Source organism: Lepidochelys kempii, chromosome 19 (genome assembly GCF_965140265.1).
Source record: "Lepidochelys kempii isolate rLepKem1 chromosome 19, rLepKem1.hap2, whole genome shotgun sequence".
Taxonomy (NCBI): Eukaryota; Metazoa; Chordata; order Testudines; family Cheloniidae; genus Lepidochelys; species Lepidochelys kempii.
This window is the reverse complement of record NC_133274.1, coordinates 13,974,569-13,997,749: the sequence shown is the minus strand read 5'-3', so window position 1 is coordinate 13,997,749 and position 23,181 is coordinate 13,974,569.

Sequence of the window (23,181 nt, the reverse complement as noted above, 5' to 3'; positions counted from 1 at the left end):
TTCTGGGGGACATTTTTTGACCGAAACATTTTCGGGGCAATAAAAGGCAGATTCAGTGACCCTGAAACATTTCACAAATTTGTGTCCATTTTGTCAAATTGCTTGGATAAAAAAAATATATATATACATCCCCCCTAAATCTGAAATATTTTGTTTCAACATTTTCAAAACAAAGATTTTGAATGTTTTGCTTTGGAATGACTTTGCATGTTGAAATTGCCTTTATTTAAAAAAAAAAAAACTAGTTAAATTTCAAAAGGCTCAAAAATCCAAAGGAGCTGTTCCATTTTGTTGGACCAAAAAATGTGGGTTTTTTGGTCACTTTTTGATTCACTGAAAATTTTGAAAAAAAAAAAAAAGTTTTTGGTTGGACCCAAAATTATCTGGGTTTTTTGGGTGGTGGGGGGAAGGGGTTAAGTGCCAGCAAACAAACAAAAAAAGAGAGAGAGAAAGAAAGAAACTAGAAAACTGTTGTCAGAACATTTTTGATTATTCACCTCCCAGCCCAGCATCCCATCTATTGATCATTCGGCCTCATGTTTGTGCTTTTTTTTAATGTAACATGAATCCTTTTTATCTGTGGACACTGCTGAGCTGGATAAAGTGCATAGGGAGAGAGCACCTACTACCAAAATCCAATTCATGGGTCCTTAGATTGGATTGAATAGGCAGGTATTAAAAGGCAGTCCAATCCCCATACCAATGCATGCAACCAAACCCCATCTAGCTGCCCTCCTCTCCAAACTTCAGTTCATTCATTCTTCAGCAGGTGCCAGCAAATACCAATTACAGTCCCGGTTCTTAGCCTGCTTTGGGAACCGCTTGTAACAAAAGTTGACAAACACAGGAGACAAGGGCTAGAAGCCAATCCTGCTGTTCATTTAATAAAGGAATGAGAAGGAATGGGCAGTGTCAGAAAGTGAGACAGAGATGGATGGCTTGTTTAGCTAGGATCCCCAAATAGCAAACATAGGATGCTAATAAAAACAGGCTCATATGTCTTGTTGAGGCCCTTTTAAATTCAGTCTGTCTGCACCATATGAGCTGGGCAGGTTTATATTCTGAGTCCTGTCTGGACAGAGATGGAACATTCAGAGGTAGGGCTGGAAGAATAGGTTTGGTAAATCAAAAATCTGCAGATCTGAAAATAGTAAAAGGAAATCCCTTTTCACTCAATGAAAAATTAACCCATGGAACTCATTGGCACATGAAACAGTTGAGTCCAAGTGTTTAGGGGTGAGAGGTAGCATGTTTCAGTGGACAGGGCACTGAACTAAATTGCAGGAGCCTGAGATCTAACCTATGTACGGTACCTAGCACAATGGGTCCTAATCTTAATTGGGGCTTCTTGATGCCACTGTAATATAAATAAAAATAAGCATTCAAAAATAAGATTAGATGTGTATACAGATTATGTGTACATCCATACTGTCAGAGATATGAATAAAACTTGTAAGGGAAATAAATGCAGGGCATAAGCCAAACACAAACTGATGGAAAGTAGGCAGCAACTTGACTTCCCTCTGGGCAGTCTATTCTGTAATTCTCTATTATGGGGTTTCCGTCACCTTCTGAAGCAGCTGGTACTTGGCACTGTCTGAGACAGACTCCAGGCCTAACTGGAGCATGTGTCTGATTCATCTGGCAATTCCTACAAAGCCAGTCAGCATCTTCACCAGTCCCTCAAAAATTTCCAGTAACTCTTTCCCGCCCCCTCCCGTGCTGTTCTCTGGGGAAGTGGGGCCACTGGAAGGGACTGGCACCATCTCAAAAGCAAACTCTTTCAGCTACTGTTCAGATCAGTGCTGATTTTTTTTAAGCACCTAGATGGGAATCAGTGGCCAGAGCCAAATCAGAGCCCAATCATTTGCAGGCTCTGTGCATACACATGGTGAGAGACAGGTCCTGCTCAGAGCAGATCACAGTTAAATAGGCAAGACAGACAAAGGGTGGGAGTAAAGTCGGTCAGAAAATGTTTTTTTGTTCCAATTGAATGATTTTTTTTTGCCAAAAAGTCAAAACAAAAGCTGAAATATTTGGACTGAAAACCAAAAACTTTTCAGTTTTGGAGCATTCTGGTTTTTTTAAAAAACTGAAATTAGAGGCAGGAAGTTGACACTTTGTGAGAAAATTCATTTAGTCAGAAACCCAATTTTCTACCAAAAATGTGCTTTGATAAAAAAGTTTCAGCCAGCCATTGGTGAGAGAAAGGAAGGATCCTTCCTTTTACAGAGGGATGGTTAAAGTAAGTCACACCAGGAGGGGGCGCTCTCACTATAGCGACCAAGAAGGAGGGGCAACTATTTGGGAGCAGGAGGTACCATCTACTTTTAGATCAAGTGATATGGCCAAGGTCACACAGGGAATCTGTGACAGAACCAGGACCAGAACCCAGATCCAGGGCTAAGACCACTTATGTGGAATCATTCAAACCTTCGCCCTCTGCAGATGAAGCTAGTGAGATATTTGGTCTGGCTTTTCTCTCAGGGAGACAGTGTTTCCTAGTAGATAAAGCACTGGCCTGGGATTAAAGAGACCTGGGTTCTAGCCCCAGCTCTGCCACTAGCCTCCTCAGTTTTTCCATCTGTAAAATGGGAATAATAATACTGACCTTCTTTGTAAAGTACTTTGAGGTCTACTAAAATGAAAAGGGCACAGTGCTGTTATTGCACCATAAACTCTGGCTCCATTTTGCTTCTCTATCTAATTTCCCAAATATTGATCATGTGCCCATCACCCTGGTGTCTGGGCACCTGGTAGCCCAGCTGTACAGAGGCTGTGAGTGGGAGTGTACACACACCTGACAGGGTTTTTGTGGCTGCATACTCAGGAGGAGGAGCAAAGGAGCTGAAAAAGATAAGCATTAGAAGGGACTGGATAGAGGCGTTTAAGATTGCGAAGGGTGGAATGAAAACTGATAGTTTTCTGTGTTTTACCTTGTCCAGTAATGCAAGAACAAGAGGTCACCACATGAAATTAACAACCAGTACATTTAGAAGCAATAAAAAGCCATTCATCTTCCAACCATGTGCAGCCAGGCTGTGTGATTCATTGCCACAGCAGGTCAGAGAGTCAAAGGCTGCAGCTGGATTTAGAATCATAGAATATCAGGGTTGGAAGGGACCTCAGGAGGTCATCTAGTCCAACCCCCTGCTCAAAGCAGGAATGATCCCCAATTAAATCATCCCAGCCAGGGCTTTGTCAAGCCTGACCTTAAAAATATCTAAGGAAGGAGATTCCACCACCTCTCTAGGTAACGCATTCCAGTGTTTCACCACCCTCCTAGTGAAAAAGTTTTTCCTAATGTCCAACCTAAATCTCCCCCACTGCAACTTGAGACCATTACTCCTTGTTCTGTCATCTGCTACCATTGAGAACAGTCTAGAGCCATCCTCTTTGGAACCCCCTTTCAGGTAGTTGAAAGCAGCTATCAAATCCCCCCTCATGCTTCTCTTCCGCAGACTAAACATCCCCAGTTCCCTCAGCCTCTCCTCATAACTCATGTGTTCCAGTCCCCTAATCATTTTTGTTGCCTTCCGCTGGACTCTTTCCAATTTTTCCGCATCCTTCTTGTAGTGTGGGGCCCAAAACTGGACACAGTACTCCAGATGAGGCCTCACCAGTGTTGAATAGAGGGGAACAATCACGTTCCTCGATCTGCTGGCAATGAACTTATACATCTCAAAATGCCTTTGGCCTTCTTGGCAACAAGGGCACACTGTTGACTCATATCCAGCTTCTCGTCCACTGTAACCCCTAGGTCCTTTTCTGCAGAACTGCTGCCTAGCCAGTCGGTCCCTAGTCTGTAGCAGTGCATGGGATTCTTCCGTCCTAATTGCAGGACTCTGCATTTGTCCTTGTTGAACCTCATCAGATTTCTTTTGGCCCAATCCTCCAATTTGTCTAGGTCCCTCTGTATCCTATCCCTACCCTCCAGCATATCTACCTCTTCTCCCAGTTTAGTGTCATCTGCAAACTTGCTGAGGGTGCAATCCACACCATCCTCCAGATCATTTATTTATAAAAGGTCTGGCTAATGTTCCGACTAATAACCACATTTGTAGCAAAGGAGGTTCAGATTGGGGTGATCAAATATGATGTCTCCAAGGATTAATGGATTGCAGCAGTGGGGCAGGAATAGGTTTCCCCATCCCACTCACAGACAGATGTACACAACTGGGCAATGTGATATTATGGGGAAGTTTGCCAGTATCTCTATGCAGGTCTGACACCAGACTAGATGACCCAGCAACCTGATGTGATATTAGCAAATCTTGTTTTTTCTGATTGAAATCAATATACGTTCCTAGGTATCTATGAAGATATTCAGGGCCTACGGACTATAGCTGGTTGAAAAATTTGCATCAACACTTTTTTTTAAACTGGCTTTTTGAAGAAATGGACATTTTCACAAGAAAATTTCCATGTTGGTGAATTTTTGTATTATTATTTTTAAATAAAAACAAAGAAAACCTCAACGTTCTGGGGTTTCTATTCAGCCAAAAAAAGGTTGGTTTTCATTCTTTTAAAAAGCAATTATGAACCACCCCTTCCCTCCCCCCAAAAAAAATCCCCACAAAACCCATTTCCCTTTAAACGTTTCATGGAAAATAAGCTACATTTTTCACCAACCTTGCCAAGGGCAATTACTAACAGATTCTAACCATGGGGCAACCTTTAGTCCCATTACAATTCCTCTGTCTCATAAATCACAGACTCTTGTCAATTTCTGAACTTTGCTTTTGAAGACTTGCTAGTTGCCAGGTCTACAGCTCTGATACATAGGGCCTGTGAACTCTGTAGACTCCAGTCCCCAAAAGGACCAATTACCCCCGTGTGATGGGTTCCCCCCTGGGTGCTACCTGTAACTGGGGTACCACTGAGTCCCCTGACCCACCAGCCTGGGGTCCCTGTTACACTGTGCTGCTGTGACAAGCTGCAAAGCCCTCCAGGCTCCAGCCTTCACTTTCACCAGCATACATACAGACAGGGACACACCCAGCTGCAGTTACATGCAGGCACTCTGCCCAGCCCCTGCATAGGAAGGCCACACTAGGGCAACTATCAGCTCCTCAGGCACTCACCCCCTCTGAAGTATAAACCCAAAATTATACTGTCTTGTGCTACACAGGGAACTGTACAGCGTAAGCTCATAAAATTCACCCCCTCCCTCAATGTGGAGAGGAATATACAACAGCCTTTTGTCCTTGAGTTATGATTCCCACACACTGGTTTAGATAAAGCAAAAATAAGTTTATTAACTACAAAAGATAGACTTTAAGTTATTATAAGTGAAAGCAAACAGATCAAAGTAGATTACATAACAAATAAACAAAAAACGCAAACTAAACTTAACATACTAAATAGATTGGATATGAATAGCAGATTCTCACCCTAAGTGATGATACAAGCAGGCTGCAGATTTTTAAGGGGCAAGCTGCACTTGCTTACAGCTTGGAATACCCTGGTGTTCTATTCACAGGCTAAAAATCCCTTTAGCCTGGGACCATCACTTCCCCCAGTTCAGTCTTTGTTCCTCCGGTGTTTCCAGGTGTGTTTTTGCAGGGAGAGTGCGTTCCCATCATGATGTCATTTCCCCCTTTTATATCTTCTTCCCACTTGCTGGAAAGCTCTTTTCCTGTGACCTGGGTCAAACAGTTCCCACTGTGTTGTGCTATCTCTGAGGGGTTTCTATTGTGCATAGTTCCTGGGGTAATCCTTGTGCTTGTGTGTATTTCCTCAATAAGTCATTAACACTGTTTGCTTTTTGACTGTTGTACCTGAAAGGCTGCTTATGGGTGTTTTCAATCTCACAACATTTCAGTAACACATACATAGCCAAACTCCATAATTTCACATATGATGAAAGCACATACAATCCAATGTGATATTAATGGTTAGCTGATCCAGACTTTTAGAATGATACCTCACAAGGCATACGTTGTGCCAAACGTATCCTAGTTACATGACAGTAGTGAATAAGGGGGTGCCAGGGTGTCACACCGCCCCCTCTTAGTTTGCTGCAGGAGTGTTACCCACTGACTAATGCGAAGGCAGTGCACCCAATGCTCTCTTTAGGTTTTAGCCTTATAACTTCCAAGCATTACCAAACATTGTAGTGTCACCCATAGGTGTTCTATTGGCTTCCACCTCTCTTTATTTCTTGGCCTTGGTGCTTCCTCTTTCTTCCTCCTGTGTTCAAAGGTACAGCAAGATGCTCCCTGGCCCAGGGCAGAGCAGAGAGAAGTGTCAGGGAGATGTGAACATCCATCCTGCTCTGCAGCAACTTCCTCTCCCATTGATCATCACCCATGCTCCAGGCCCACAGCTAATCAGCAGTAAGGGGCTGGGTGGCTGCAAAATATGTCCCCCCTGCTCTGTGCCGGATCCACAGAATATATGTGTCTGTTACAGTTCCCAGCTACAGCGCCTGTCTTTATAGCTCAAGCTTTAGAGACTCCTGCTTTCCGTTCTGGGGGGCCACGATAAGGGGTGTTACATATGCAGTTATTGCTAAAGCAGGGGCAAAGATGGGGGGAAGCCTGTTCCTGAGTGACAGCTGGGGTCCCCTTAGTAGGTCAGACCCTTGATGACTCACCCCCCTGTCCCTTTGTAAGTGCTCCTGGCTAATTGCTTGTGGGCCTGCCTGCCTCTAATGAGATACCAAACCTTCTCACACTGAACAGCAAAGGGTTGGAAAAAAGCCCTTGAGGATCCTGTCTTCCTGAAAGTTGCTTCAGTCTCCCTGTAGAGAGATGACATTGCATGGGGCTGTATGGCCAGCCAAGGTCTCTTGGCTCCATTCAGGAGGGGAAAGATTGTTCATCCAGGAATGGCATTTTCTAAAAAGTTACAAAGAACCTCAAGAAACAGGGGGTTGAAGCTTCCCTCCCGGAGGAAAGCTCCTTATTTCAAGTAGGTCATTTTAGCAAGGGCCTTGTTAATGCCAGTGATTACAGTCAGCAGCTGTGTGTACAGTGACCACAGGCAGACAGCACTTAAGGTCTGATCACCACTGAGCTTTTTTACCTTGAAAGGGAAATGCTGGTTCCTGTGAGTACAATGGCTGGCATGTTTTAACACAGGAGTATTACTTAGCTCCTACATGGTGCTTCTTACCCCTGATGTCAAAGTACTTCTAAAGGAAAGTGTCATCTTCCTCTTTTATAGATGGGGAAACTGAGGCACAAAAAAAGGGGACATGACTTGCCCAAGGTCACCTAACAGCTCAGTAGCAGAAGTAAAGTGCAGGCTACTGGTTCAGTGCATTATCCATTGGGCCACATGCAGAGAGTGTCTTGACTAGGATAAAGGGTATGTCTAAACTAGAAGGATGTCTACACTGCATTTGGATTTTGCAGCATGGGTAGGCATAGCAGCACTAGCTTTAATCTTGCTAGCTTGGCTAAAATAACAGTGAAGGCAAAGTGGCATGGCCTAGAAAATAGGCTGTACACGCATGCCCAGTTATCCCGGGTATGTATGCACATTGCAAGCCTGTGCTAAACCTGGGCCAGTGTAGTTTCACTGCTATTTTCAGCCACTCTAGCTTGGTACAGCATAGTTTCAGCCACACAGCAAGCTACCTGTGCTACAATCACACCTCCAACTGAAGCATAGACACACCCTAGAATTTTTTAACTCAGGCTAATAGATTGCCAATTAATACAAGGAGCTAACAGGTTTGCTTATGCTAGTGTGGCCATGTTTGTTCCAGGACTCAAACGTTGGTTGATTGCCCTACCCTAGAATGAATGTTTGAGGACTATGCAGATTAGCATGTACAAATGTGCTAGCTTGAGTTGAAAACAACCTCTAGTTCGAATCAGAGCTGGATTTTTCAGTTCACTGGCAATTTCAGAACGTTGGAGGGAAAATTGTTTCATGTTGAACTGAAAATGTTCAGAATTTTGGATGAATTGAAAAGCAAATGCAAACTTGTTTCAGGTCGAACTAAATGTTTTTGTTTGACCAGAACCATGATGTCTAGTTTTCATTTTGAGCATTTTTATGGTTTTGAATTTTTCAAAATAGAATGAAAGGAAATTTTGAATTGAAACATTGTTTTGAACTGAAATAAAAACATTTTGTTTAAAAGGGGTTTTTTTTAATTTTTTTTCTAAACAAACAAATTGGTGAAACTGACCCAAATTTGCAGACCGTTTTGGTGTCACTTAATCTGCATTTTTCACCAAAAAAAAAAGTTTTGTTAATAAATTTCATCCAGTTCAAGTCATGTTGTAAAATTCTATTGTAAACAGGGCAGGGCAGGCTTTTAACCTGTGCTAAGATGGTCATGTTGACACCTAGTGGAGAGGTAATATGTTCTCAAAACAAACCTTTACATCTGAATCACGACAAAGCCAAGAACTGTGGGGTAGGTAATTGCATTTTTTCTAATAGGCTTAAATTTATAGAATCCTAGAATTTAGAAACCTAGAATTTGACCTATTAAAGAGATGTGGAAGAAGGGTGAGAGCGAGATGGGAAAATAGGGCAGCTGTGAGATTCAGGCAGGGATCCTAATCAGACTCCTCCAGTTTTTAGGGGTGTTTTGATCTCAGGTTTTGGATCAGGTCCATCTCTAGTGAACTGAAATCCAAAGGCCAGTCCCACAAACACTTATGAACATGTGTAACATTACTCACTTGAGCAGTCCCATTGAAATACTGTTCTTAACTCACATCAGGTCTGTGCAAACCATGAAATACAAACCCAGGAGATACAGCTGTCGATCTATATTTTCACTATCTCCTGGGTTTGTATTTCATGGTTTGCACAGACCTGATGTGAGTTAAGAACTTTAACCAGGGAATCAAGGAACCTTTTTCACACCGAAGTGCACTGGGAGCTTTGTCCTGAACCTTGATTTAATACCTTGGAGCCAGTTTTGTTTCAAAGTGGCAGTGGGCTACTGCTGAACATTATATTCTCATCCAGCTAATTTTGGATTCCCATGAGCCCGCAGCCAATGAACTCAGATAGAACTCACATGGTTTATTCATTACATAGATCTATATAATTCTACCCCTGGGGACTGTCTCCTTAGAATACACTATAACTTTCTCAAGGCACAGAGAGAAAACTGCAGGCTTGCTATTATCTCTTTTTCACCTTCTGAGAACCACCCCCTAGTGGCAGCAGCTTCAGAATGGGAGAGAGAGATTGTGGGTACATCTACCTTGGAGCTGGAGCTGTGACCAAGCTTGGGCACTAAATTAGCAACATAGCTGCAGCTGCACAGATGGTGGAACAGGCTAGTTGCCCTGAATACGAACTAAGGGTTTCAGACAGGATAGTACTTGGGGTGGCCAGATTGTCCTGGTACCCATTCAGCCAGCTCGACCCCACCTAGCTTGGGTCCATGGATCTGAGCTGGAAATTACACTGCCGACCCTAGCCCAGCCGTACCCTCTGATACTGTGTAGCTTGGCCTGATTCCGAGTGTTTGGGGATGACAAACCTCCACCCGAAATCAGGCACAGCAGGAAACTGAACCGGGGTCTCCCACATCCCAGGCCAGTCCTCTTGCTCAGAACCCTGCCCCGCAAGGTTTTCATCCAAACCAATCCATCTCTGTGAAACATTTCAGCTTCAACGAAACAGCACAGTGTACAGAAATTTCATTTAAGAGAGAATGCTCCGACCAACCTGAGTTGTCAGTTTAATCCCCACTACAAAAAGAAAGCATGCAGCCATGGCTTAGCCTACACAAGCATCTACATATTTTGGATGTTTATCCTCAAGCTATCTGAGCTCTTCTCTTGGGTTTGCAAAAACATATTGAAAATCTCCTGAGAACAGGTGTTATCATGTTTCAGAGTGGCAACCATGTTAGTCTGTATCCGCAAAAAGAAAAGGAGGACTAGGGGCACCTTAGAGACTAACCAATTTATTTGAGCATAAGCTTTCGTGAGCTACAGCTCACTTCACGAAAGCTTATGCTCAAATAAATTGGTTAGTCTCTAAGGTGCCACAAGTCCTCCTTTTTTTTTTTTTTTTGGTGTTATCATGGGGATTTTAAGCTCATTCCTTTCCAGAACCCATTTCTTTTTCTCATGGTATTTTGGCACTTTCAGTTACAAACAGGCACTAGAAGTGAAAAAGATGCTCCTAGCTGCAATTCTCTGTGCAAGGGACTAGCACAAGCTCTATGCAGGCAAGGTCATTCCGGTACAAATAGAAAAGTATTAATACTCTCTTACAAAGAACTGGTCAGAGCTCATCTGGGATGCTCCATACAATTCTGGGCACCCATGTTCAAGAAAGATGAATACAAACTGGACAAGAGCAGAGATGAGCTACGAGGATGATTGGGATAGAGAGCTGATCTGGCTAGAGAAGACTAAAATGCTTGGCTTGTTTACCCTAGCAAAACAAAGGCTAAGAGGTGATCTGATTGCTCTTCATAATACAGCAGAGGAGTACATGTTTGGGAGTGAGAAGAGGTATTTAAGCTGAAGGACAGTGCTAGCACAAGAACAAATGGATGTAAATTGGCCATGAATAACATTAGGCTGAAAATTAGATGGGGGTTTCTAATCATCAGAGGAGTGAGATTCTGGAACAGCCCCCCAGTAGGAGTGGCAGGAGCAATCAATCTAATAAGATGGAGTTTGATACGAATATGAGCAGGATAAGATGGCCTAGGACAGAGGTGGGCAAACTATGGCCCGCGGGCCACGTCCGGCCCGCAGGACCATCCTGCCTGGCCCCTGAGCTCCCAGCCAGGGAGGCTAGCCTCCAGCCCCTCCCCCACTGTCCCCCCTCCTCTGCAGCTATGCCACCACACAGGCAACGTGGCTTGTACCCACCCACCTCGTGCCCACCCACTTCCCAGGCTTTCCAATAAGCCTGTCCTGCCACTCTGAGCAGCCTGGTAAGGGCGGGAGGGGGTTGGATAAGGGGCAGGAGGTCCCGGGGGGCAGTCAGGGGACAGGGGGTGGTTGGATGAGGCAGAGGTGGTCAGGAGACAGGGAGCGGGGGGGTTGGATGGGGGGGCACCGGGGGGGTCCCGGGAGGGGGGGACAAGGAGCAGGAGGGATCCTGGGGGGGCAGTTAGGGACAGGGGTCCAGGGAGGGGTGGTCAGGGGATGGGTTGGGGGTCCCAGGGGGCCTGTCAGGGGGCAGGAGTGTGGATAGGGCTCGGGGCAGTCAGGGAGCGGGGGGGGTTGGATTGGGGGTGGGGTCCTGGGAGGGGCGGTTAGGAATGGGGGTTCCAGGAGGAGGCGGTCAGGGGACAAGGAGCAGGGGGAGTTGGATGGGTCGGGGGCAGTCCGGGGGTGGGAAGTGGGAGGGGGCAGATAGGGGGTGGGGGCCAGGCTGTTTGCGGAGGCACACCCTTCCCTACCCAGCCCTCCATACCGTTTCGCAACCCCGGTGTGGCCCTCGGTCCAAAAAGTTTGCCCACCCCTGACCTAGGATAACAGGGGACTGGACTCAATGACCCAGGAGGTCACTTCCGGTCCTATGTCCTTATGCACCACCTAAGTCTCTCAAGTGGATAGTGAGCAAAGACCCCAAGATTTTGCCTTTGCATCTCTGAGTCGAGACACCATTTTCCATCTTCTGAATCCCTGTCCTGGAGGACAGTCACCCCTGTCTGACAGAATTATCACCCCAAGTTAATTATAGCTGCCAAGACAAAGAGCAAAACAATAAGATTATCATGAATTATGAATGTTGGATGAATCATGCAAATTCATTCCTTTGCTAATAAAACATGCAGGGGTGGGGAGGAACGCAATTAAGTTTAATAACTTCAGTGCATGAAAAGCAAAGTTATGAGGGATTATTTATCACAGAGGTCCTGACAGTAAATGCAAAATGAAGTAAAATGCATTCTCCATAAGCAGTGTGAACTTTATGTGTTTGTTTGTCATTAAATCACCTATCCCAGGCCTTGTTCATTGCTCACCTGTGATTTTGATGGACGATGACCCATAAACTGCCATTCAAGATGCTGTGAAATTATATCACGCCTTACGACTGCAGTGCTTCTTGTTCACCTACGCTGGATTAAACTCACCGCTCGGTCCTTATTCTGTGTTTACACTAGCCTTATTCAGATAAATGTAGCAGCACACTCAATGGGTGTTTTGCATGATTATGGGCTGAGGGCCCAGTCCTGTAAACTCTTACTACAGACGAATGTGGGACTGCTCCTGGTAGTATGAACCATGGTGGTTCTTGTGCTACCACCTTTGCCCAGCCAATTTTACCAGGATGTGTTCTTGCAAGAAAGCTAATTCAGTGACCAGTTCCATATGGCTGCCCAGTCCCCAATATCATAGGTGTGGCCAGAGGAAAGAGTGTGTGACCAGGGCAGCCTTGCATCCCAGTAATCGGTGGCTGCTTTGGAGCCACTGGTATAAATTCCATCAAGCTGCTCTAGTTCATTCCGGGAGCGTCCCCCCATGCTCAGATGGCTCCAATTCAGATATTTCGGGGGTGGGGAGACCCCATTTTGGTCCCTGCTCATCACCCCCTCCTTTTCCCTTAGGGACCCTGAGTTTCCCTCGACCGGGAGCCCCCCCTCTCTCTTACCCACGCAGCACATGAGCCCGTGTCTTGAGGAGTCCAATTCTCAGCAGACTCCCCTGTGCTCCACTTAGGGCTGCCAACGTGCTACTCACACAAAACCGAACGCCCTTGCCCCACCCCTCCTCTGAGGTCCCGCCCCTGCTCACTCCATCCCCCTCTCCTTCTGTCACTCGCTCTCCCCACCCTCACTCATTCGCTCATTGTCACTGGGCTGGCTCAGGGGGTGAGGGCAGGAGGGGATCAGGGCTCTGGCTAGGGGTGCACTCTCTGGGGGTGGGGCCAGATATGAGGAGTTCAGGGTTCAGGAGAGGGTCAGGGGTGCAGGATCCAGGTGGCACTTACCTCAAGCAGCTTCCAGAAGAGCAGCATGTCCCCACTCCGCCCCTCTGGCTCCAATGCAGAGGCGCGGGCAGGCTGCTCTGTGCGCTGTCCCATCCGCAGGCGCTGCCCCCGCTGGCACCGCCTCCGCAGCTCCCATTGGCCATGGGTCCCGGACATACGTTACCCCCTAGCTGCCCCTACACATAGGAGCCAGAGGGGGAACATGCCATTGCTTCAGGGAGCCTGCCTTAGCCCTGCTGCGCCACCAACTGGACTTTTAATGGCCCGGTCAGCGCTGCTGACTAGAGCCACCAGGGTCCCTTTTCGACCGGGCGTTCTGGTCAAAAACCGGACACCTGGCAAGCCTAGCTCCGTTGCACAGGGACACACTCACCATGTGGCCAGTCACAACACCAGCTGGCCCAGCTGCCCCTCATCTAGATGGAGGGGTGGCCAGGTCAATTGTCAGTGACGTTGTGACCCACAGTTGGAGTGATGCTCTGGACCGCTGCAACACCAGTTGTACTGATTTGGTACAGGACCACTGCTTAAAAGTGGTTAGGCCATGGACCCCCCGGCTCTGTGGCACGTAGAACTTTGAGCAAGTGCAAAAACCTTGAGGGGAGGGGGAGCCATCTGCCTTTCAATCACCCACACACACACTGCAGTTGATGCCACTGCTTTGTTTGGTAGTGAGTATTTGCAGAACTAGGCCCCAAATACAGACTCCAGGATTTGGCCTCATTTTTCTTCCAGGGATCTGTGGGTTCATTGTCCTTCTTGTAGACCAGGAGACCTCAAACTGTGGGGGAGCAAACAGGGGTCAGGAGGTCATGAATACCACCCTCCCTTTTCCTAGTCCTAAATGGGAGGGGGGTCCTGGAAAGATCCCAGCTAGATCAGAGAGGGAACCCCAAGGGGCCCTGGTACAAAGAAGAGAACTGCTGTTGCAAAGCGCTGAGCCGGGATCATGTTTGGAAAATGTAGATGTGCCTCACATAATGAGCAGCCCTAGCAATAAAGAGCAAGGGGAGAAGACAAATAAACAACAAATGCAGATCATATTGGCAGGTTTGCCTCTACCTAGATTTATTTTTAACCTTCGTGGCCCTTTGATAGAGTTGGGACACCAGGCTTCTGAACTCCCCAGTCCAGCCACACGTTCCCAGCTCTCCTTAATGCAGAAGAGGCAGTTAAAAAACATACAGAGCCATGATGGGCAGTGAGATATTCTCCCACAGCTTCGTTATTGATCCAGTCGAAGTGGCTGTCAACTACCCCTTTGCAGAGAAGCCTCAGGCTGCATTGATTTGTATTGCAATTAATGTTCAAAGCATTTATCTGTGTGAATGGAGTCTAAGTACCGTAAGACACATTTGCAGACAGGTTAAAGCAGCATAAACGTGTTTGGAACGCAATTCTCCCCTGAACTCAAACTCTGCTCAGTGCAGGGTAGGGTGGAAGTGGATTCTGGTTCCTTGATTTTGACCTGGCCTGGCCCCAGCATCAATGGACTTGTCTATGCCTCAGTTCCCCACCTGCAGCATGGGGATAATGGTACTTGTTTACATCACAGGAGTGCTGGGAGGCTAAATTCATTAACAGAAGCCACAGTGATAGAAGCCTTTTTTTTTAAAAAAAACTTTTTAAAATTGTTTTGATATAAAATATAAACCCATAATGAAGCAAAACATAGATAAATGCATGCACAAGATGCAAATAGCATCTAAACAACACAATTCAATGTTCATTATTTGCAAAAACAAAACAAAATAAACAAGCCTGAGCGCACAGACGTCATTCAGGGCATCAGTTATTAAAGTGACTACACAGACAATAAGTGAGAACTTAATATGTGAGTACTGGGGACTACTATATACTAAAGTGCAAAAGAATGCTGAAGTTTCATGTGTTACCAGATCTATTTTTTCCAAGCGTTTCTATTAGACAGAATCATAAGTAAAGCAGATCTTTTTTTTCCATTTAAATAATTTTTTTATGATTAAAAATTTCTTTTTGACTAAAACAAATGTTTTCATTTTGGTCAGTTTTCTTTTTCCTGAAAAACCAAAATTGATTTTTTTTGGTTAAAAATTGGGGTTTTTTTGGTTCAAAAATCAAAAATCTGTTTTTATTTTTTTTAAAACAAACTTTTCACCAAGCTGGTTCTGAGTTGGTTTTGGTTTTGTGGATAAAAAAATAAAATTAAATTGTGGGAAATTTTAAAAATAACAGTTATTTTTTGGAAATTTCCTACAAAAAAGAAAAGGCATTGATCAACCAGCTGTACTTATAAGCACTAGATAGGCAGGTCTGAAGTGGTGTTGTAGCTGTGTTTGCCCCAGGATATTAGCGAGACAAGGAACAAAGAATTCATTCAAATAAATGGAGATTTTCTGAGAACTTTTCAGTGAAAAACCCAAAATGTCAGTTTTTGAAAAATCAATAAAAGTTTTTCTGGCAAACACATTGGAAAGTTGTTGTTTTTTTAAGCATTTTCCTTTAGAAACAAGGTCATTTTTGATGTTGGAAAACAAGCATTTTGAATGGAAAAATTGGGACCAGTTCTATGAATAAAGTTTGGAGGTGAATTCTTATAACATCTGTCTTTGAGGATTGTTCTTTATACCCTGGGAAAGCAGAGAAGTGGGTGGACAGAATGCAAAATTCAAAAGTGAGACTGCAAACATCTTTCTTCCTTTTTTCATTCGCAAAAGAGAGGCAAATGGGGATTCTGGTGCATGTGCTCCATTTGTTTCTAAACACAGAACAGTGTATTTGAAACCATGTGCTCCTTGAAGATTTTGCACTGCCCAGTACGTAGTGCAATCTGGAGGCTTCTTTCAGAAAGGCAGTGACTTTCTACAGGAACTCAGTGTTACCCAGGGGCAGTCAGAGACAAGAAATCCCCTGCTTGATGGAAGAAATATTACAGGAAACATGATTTCACTAGGAGGGTGGTAAAGCCCTGGAATGGGTTACCGAAGGAGGTGGTGGAATCTCCATCCCTAGAGGTTTTTAAGCCCGGCTTGACAAAGTCCTGGCTGGGATAATTTAGTTGGGGCTGGTCCTGCTTTGAGCAGGGGGTTGGGCTAGAGGACCTCCTCAGGTATCTTCCAACCCTAATCTTCTATGATTCTACAGACTGCAAGAGTGAAGTTCCAAATGTATCTATGATGCTAAGACAGAACATTAAGGTTACAATAACGTAGAGCTGAATTGTACACCCACATGAAGGGAAAGAAACCCCATAGTGTTTGGTACTAAATTCTGTATGGTACAGCAGTTTCCAATGACTTCACAGATACAGACAATGGGAGTGAAATTCAGATCCCAACTAAGTCAGTAACAAAAATCCCAATAAAAAGAACAGGAGGACTTGTGGCACCTTAGAGACTAACAAATTTATCTGAGCATGAGCTTTCGTGTGCTACAGCTCACTTCCTCGGATGCGGATACAGACTAACACGGCTGCTACTCAAAAATCCCAGTGACATCAGCGAGGCCAGGAATTTACTCTGCAGTTGTGAGTTCAACGACAGCTACAATTCAAGCCCTACAGAAGCACTGGCCTGTTCTCTGTCGATGGCTTACTAGGTGGCAGTGCTACACGCATACCTGCTCCGGTACATGACAGGCTTGCCAGGAAGCACTGATGGCCTGTCCCACAGCTCCTTTTCACCAGCTATGCCAAGCCATCAGCTCCCCAGGACAAGGACTCCCTAAACCCGACACAGAGATAGCATTGTCAGGGCTCCATCAGCTCCAGAGTTGGGCACAGGAGCCTGGCACAGGGTAGCTGGTCCCCGTGGATAGAGTCAGCCCAGCTCACTGGGACCAGGCCAGGTGAGCCCAATCCAGCTAATTGAAGAAGGCTGAGCTATACCTGGGCCTATAAAGGGCTGCTAGATGGCAGCAGGGAAGGAAGCATTGGAACAGTCTTAGCCCCAGGGAGGGCAAGCCACACAGGAGTGGAGATGAAGCTAGCAGTTGTGGTTGGTGTTGGTCCCTAGAGCAAAGGACTCAGGGAAGCAGCCCTATAGCTGCTGCTCCAGGATGGGAGCTATGCTGACTGAGGCCGCCAGGAGCAGGAGGGCCAGACACCTCTGGGAGGGGTGGTCCTGGGGCTCCGAGCCAAGATAAGTCTATTTTCTGTTTGTTTGATAATTTCTGCTTAAAGAAATAAACCTCCTTGAAAAGACTGAGCCTGGCACCACATCCTGTGGAGCTGGGCAGAAGCCATGGCTGGGTGACAGGGCCGTTCTGCAATAGAGACTGGCTAGGGGGTTGCTGGAGTACCGAGGGTGGTTTGGGGATGGGAGGGAGTGTGGCTTGGACAGACCTGTAGCCAGGTCATTTTATGCCCCTACATATCACCATAGCAGGTTTGTAGCAGAGGTGCAATTTAGGAGAGCCCCAGGAGTGACCATAACTAGTGCCAGGGGGGTCTCCCCAGCTTCCAGCAGCCTCTGAATTAGGGAGGTGCACACTTCCCTTCATCCCCACTCTGCAGAGGGAATCTGCCTTGGAGTAAAGTTTGTCTTGAACTCAGTTTCCTGCATTTGCTACTTCATCTGTTTGTTTTTCTCTCTCTCCCTCTCTTCATGCACTCAGTGTTTAATGACTGCTCTAAGCATTCAGGCATCATGAGGCTTCAAAAGTTTTAACATCCAGTGCATTTAAAACACCAATAAAAAAATTACAGCCTGGAGGCAAACCCATTTTATTTTGTCATAAATGGACAGCATGACACACAGAATAAAAGCACTTGACAAGTGGAGCAGTCAGAAAGGGGGGTGGGGAAAGCTGCAGGAGGATCTTATTTGCAGAACTCAAGGATTGAACATGCTGCAGAAACTTCTTTAATTTTATTTTGATTAACAAAAAACAAACCAAGGTAAGCAATACACATTCATGCCCTGTCTCCCCAGTTCTTTGCCTAAGTTATTTTTTTTATCTTTCAATTGCTTAGGAAATGGTTCTTGAAATCTATATCCTGGGAGGGGTGGCTTCCTAACTAATTGTTACACAATGGGTGAGAAAAGTTACTCGTTTTTCACCCTTTCCACATTCCCCCCACAATTTGTAAAAATAGGTTTACTTGTAGTTCATTATTTGGCCACTTGATGGCTGTGTGCTGTAATGTGTTTGGCCCTCAGTAAACAAAGGAGAGAAAGCTGGAACTCAAGCTGGGTGAAGCTGGTTTGTTTATATCCATTTCGCTTGTTAAATACTCCTGTTTAAGGAGCTCTTTGATTCAATGGAAAGTGAGATGTTGGGGCCAGCCAGAACTCTCATTCTGGCACTGCTGGTTAATAGTTCTAATCCTCTGACAAGCTGTGGGAAAGGACGTATCCAGGACAAAACAGGTAAGGAGGAACTTTCCCTTCTCATCCATGGAATGGCAGGAGATCTGCTCCACAGCCCCAATTCCAGTCAGCCCCAAGATTGCAGTAGCCTCTGTACCCCTTGCAGCCTTACACAATATGGAGCAATGGCGCATTCCCATATCTCCCTGCCCTCAAATCTCAGCTGCACATTGCTACCCCTTTTCCACTCTTGCAACCACTCCACCCTGATGCAGACCCTAGTTTCCTTGGTTGCAATGAACCTTAAACTAAAAGTGCCAAGTATCTGCATATTGACCATGATTATTTTCATGACTCTTACATGTGGCTATTGGGCTCTTTTTCCTTCCAGTGATTACCTCATAGAAAAAGCCACTTTTGGGGACATGCTTACCTGCCCCCTCTGTTCCCACTCTATTCCTCCCTAACCCAAAGCTCCAGCCACCCTTGTCACAATTAACTTCCAGACAAGGACTACCATGGTTGGAGTATATCTCTTACCTCACCTTCCCCCTCTTCTCATCTCACAGATGGAGCCTTTACCTGAGGCTGAGGTCCCTGTGGTGAAGGTGCCCTTGTCTGACTCCGACTCCCCCAGCCAATGGATTTCTCTTTTGCTTGTGGTGCCTTTGTGGCAATTTCTTTCATGCTTCTCTGCAATATACATTGTTAGGACACATTTATATCCCAATAGCCGTGCTGGGCTTTGGATGCTATTGTAAGTGGGGGAATAGTCCTGCTATTGTGGGGAACTTTCCTGGCTTATACACTACCCTGGGGAAATGGGCTAGTGAAAGAATCTGAGTCCTCGCTCCCACTCCCTTTACCCAGAGGCCTGCCTGACCTCGAGGGCTCCCCTTCCACTCTCCTGTCTGGCATAGTTCTTGTTACCCCAACAAGGCTGGGCCCAGGATTCCTGTGGGGCTCGACCCCGAACCCTGCTGCGGTCACTCAGGGGAGGAGCTAGGGTGTCCCCACTCCGGGGTGCTCCCTCTGCACTGGACATTTCCTGGACCCACTGATCACTACATACAGCTCAAATCAAATACAATTTATTAAACAGCATCCACTTAAAAAAATAAGCAAAAATGGGAATGGTTTAAGGAACAGAAATAACCCTGCTCTGTGGCACGGGGACGTCACAACCAGCGTCTCTGGAATGTAAGGAACGTTCACAGCCTGTTCCTCACACGCCCCTGCCCAGGCCCTGGCTGTGCTGCAGGGATGCTGCAGGTTGGACACTTGCTCTGGCGGTGGCCACACACCCTCAGGTTCTAGGTGGCAGGACCCTTCTTCCCAGCATCATCCCCACCCCATTGGGGTTATGATCACCCCTCAAGTCTGGCCTGCCAGGCCTCTTGGCTGGGGGGTGTAACCCTGCCCTGGGCCTGCTGTCCAGGGTCTCCCTTGCTCTCTCCAGCTGCTCACTGCACCCAGCCCCAGCCCCAGCCCCACTCTGCCTCAGCACTGCTGTTGCTCTGGCTCCAGCCCCCTGGGCTGCTTTTTCTGGTTCTGGTTGCTATACTTCTCCCCTCCTCCCAGCACAGATCTGCTCTCTGGGCTGCTTCTGTGGCTCTGCTCCCAGCACTGACCTGCTCCATGGGCTGCTTCTCTGCTTTCCAGCTCAGCTCAGGCCCCTTCTCTTTCCTTAGCTCAGTACCACTCTGTGACCCAGGTAGCTCCAGCTCACATGGAGGACGGGACCTTCCTGGCCTCCTGACTCCCTCATTACCCTTCCTGCCCTGTCAACGAGGCTGACCTGGAGCACTGGCCTCTCCCCATTGCCACTGGGGACTGTCAGTCTCAGGGCCCTGATTTCCCATCAACCCTTCCCCTTCCTTTTGGTACTGGGAGCTACTACCCCACTGAATTTTAGTAAGGGGACAACAGTCTCCTTTCATTTAGTTTGCACCTTTGCAAGAGGTTGCATAGCCCAGTGGTTAAGGCAGCAGTGTGACAATGGTCAGCTTTGTGTTCCAGTCCCAGCTTTCCAGAAGGCATGGAATGTAATAGACATCTACAGCTTTTTTTTTCTTTAATATTACTCTCAAGTTTTCTTTTAAACTCCGTCCCTGCTATAACCTATAGGCCAGTTGAAAGGAAGAATAAATTATATGAAGGATTTCAATTTCAATTAAATTCCACAGGCCATTAATTTAAGAGTGGTAAAGTGCCCACTGAGTCTCTTTGGGATTTGTGCTTCTAATTCGTGTAGGTGCTTTTGAAAACACCACCCTTTAATATCCGTTAACATCTCGGTGACTTTCCATAAAGGTCCCATTGATAGGTGACATTCATCCCTGTGTAATGCCTCTGTTTCTCCCATATGCCACATAAATAACAATGTACACACACTTTGCTAAAGAACTTGGAAATCTATGGATCTACGATAGGAATAGGATACAGATAGGATACATATATGATAGGGATAGGATAAAGAGGGACCTAGACAAATTAGAGGATTGGGCCAAAAGAAATCTGATGAGGTTCAACAAGGACAAGTGCAGAGTCCTGCACTTAGGACGGAAGAATCCAATGCACCGCTACAGACTAGGGACCGAATGGCTAGGCAGCAATTCTGCAGAAAAGAACCTAGGGGTTACAGTGGACGAGAAGCTGGATATGAGTCAACAGTGTTCCCTTGTTGCCAAGAAGGCTAACAGCATTTTGGGCTGTAAAAGTAGGGACATTGCCAGCAGATTGAGGGACGTGATCATTCCCCTCTATTTGGCATTGGTGAGGCCTCATCTGGAGTACTGTGTCCAGTTTGGGGCCCTACACTACAAGAAGGATGTGGAAAAATTGGAAAGCGTCCAGCCAAGGGCAACAAAAATTATTAGGGGGTTGGAGCACATGACTTATGAGGAGAGGTTTAGGGAGCTGGGATTATTTAGTCTGCAGAAGAGAAGAATGAGGGGAGATTTGAAAGCTGCTTTCAACTACCTGAAAGGGGGTTCCAAAGAGGATGGATCTAAACTGTTCTCAGTGGTAGCAGATGACAGAACAAGGAGTAATGATCTCAAGTTGCAGTGGGGGAGGTTTAGGTTGGATATTAGGAAACACTATTTCACTAGAAGGGTGGTGAAACACTGGAATGCGTTACCTAGGGAGGTGGTGGAATCTCCTTCCCTAGATATTTTTAAGGTCAGGCTTGACAAAGCCCTGGCTGGGATGATTTAGTTGGGGATTGGTCCTGCTTTGAGCAGGGGGTTGGAGTAGATGACCTCCTGAGGTCCCTTTCAACACTGATATTCTATGATCTAAATATTTATTTAGTTGTTTATACGCACACTTATATCTGTCTGTCTACCTATCTAGGCAGATATAAAATAGACTGATTTGCCATCCCTGTAAAAAAGCACTATCCTTAATTTGCTTTTCTTTTACACACATGCTTCCCCTGCAGTTTATGTGGCAATGAAATGCCTCAAACACTATCTTTTTCTCTGAGCCTCTGCCTGATGTCATTTCCGTTGCTGTCCTGATTTCATATTTGAAGACTCTACTGTGAGAGGTAAATGCTCTTTGGAGAGGAAAGAGGCATTTGGAATGATGGAGCAACCATTGCTGTGATTGGCAGGGTGTGTTTCAGTGTTTTGTAATGCCAAATGTAATCGTTTATTTGATTCCATCATCCACTCTCTGAGAACAGAAAATCACAGAAACCACTTAGACTTAACTGCAGAAGAATGGCTAGACAGCATTCCAACCACTGCAAACTGGCAAAAGTCTGGGACTGGGTGGCTTCTTAATAGAACTCTACAAAGAATTTTAAAATGTGTGGTTTGTTCTGTTAAATATGTTTGTTTATTATGTTAAATGATGTATAAAATGTAGCTTTATAAAACATATATGTATATAATATTCATACTCACAGAAAGTGAATCGAAGGCACTATAAAGAATTCCATGACTGTATAAACATTATAATAAGCAAACAAATATAGCTACCGATGAAATGAAACGTTAAAGATCAAAGACTAAAATTCATGTATTTGCAAAAGGTCAGAGTAAGATTTAAATGCGCCAATTACCCAGTTTTCTGGCCATTTGCACAAGAGTCAGTGTCACCCTACAGTTGTACATTATCTGTACAAACATTACATTTTTACAAACATTTGTTTGTCTTATACTAAGTTCTAGTGGCCCCAGTCAGAAGCTGGGGGGTGGAGGGGGCTGTGATAGGTAGGGCTGGGCAAATAATTGATGTTTTGGTTTGGTTGCCAAACAAAAAAATAATAATAATTTCAGGTCAAACTGAAAGGACAGATATTCTTGCTGGGACAAAAAAACAGAAAAAAACTAAAAATATTGTTCGATTCTAAAGTAAACATTTAGTTTTCGGGGGGGAGGGTTACGCTTTCTAGGTTGGCTTTTTTTTAGTTAAATCTAGTTAAATATCTAAACAAAAATATTTAGATTCCCCCCCTCCCCCCGTACCAGTTTCAGTTGACTTGAAACTGCATTTTTCCACAAATAAACTATTGGCCTAAACAAATTCAGCCGGCTCTAGCACTAGGCACTGGACAAACACATAGTAAGAGCCAGACCCTGCCCCCGAAAAACCTACAAGGTAAATAGACAGGACAAAGGGGAAATGGGGGCAAAGGGCTAGGTGGAGATAATTTATCCCTCATAACATTTAGGGTAGAGGTTAGGGTACATAAGAGTTTAGGGTACTCACCTAGAATATGGAAGACCCCTCGTTCAATCCCCCCTTCCACCTGATGAGAAGAATTCAGGATCTGCTACCTCTTAGGTGAGTGTTCTAGTCACTGGACTATGGGCTAGTCTGATATGGGTCTCCCTCGACCTGTTTCTTTAGTTATTTATCCAAAGTGGAACCACTGAGGTGAGATTGAGGATGCCCCATCTCACACTAGAGCTCCGTGATTTGGAGGCTCTGAGCGGTGGCAGATCCCTCTGGAAATCCTTTCTTCTTGTTGGAGGGGGACTTGAACCAGAGACCA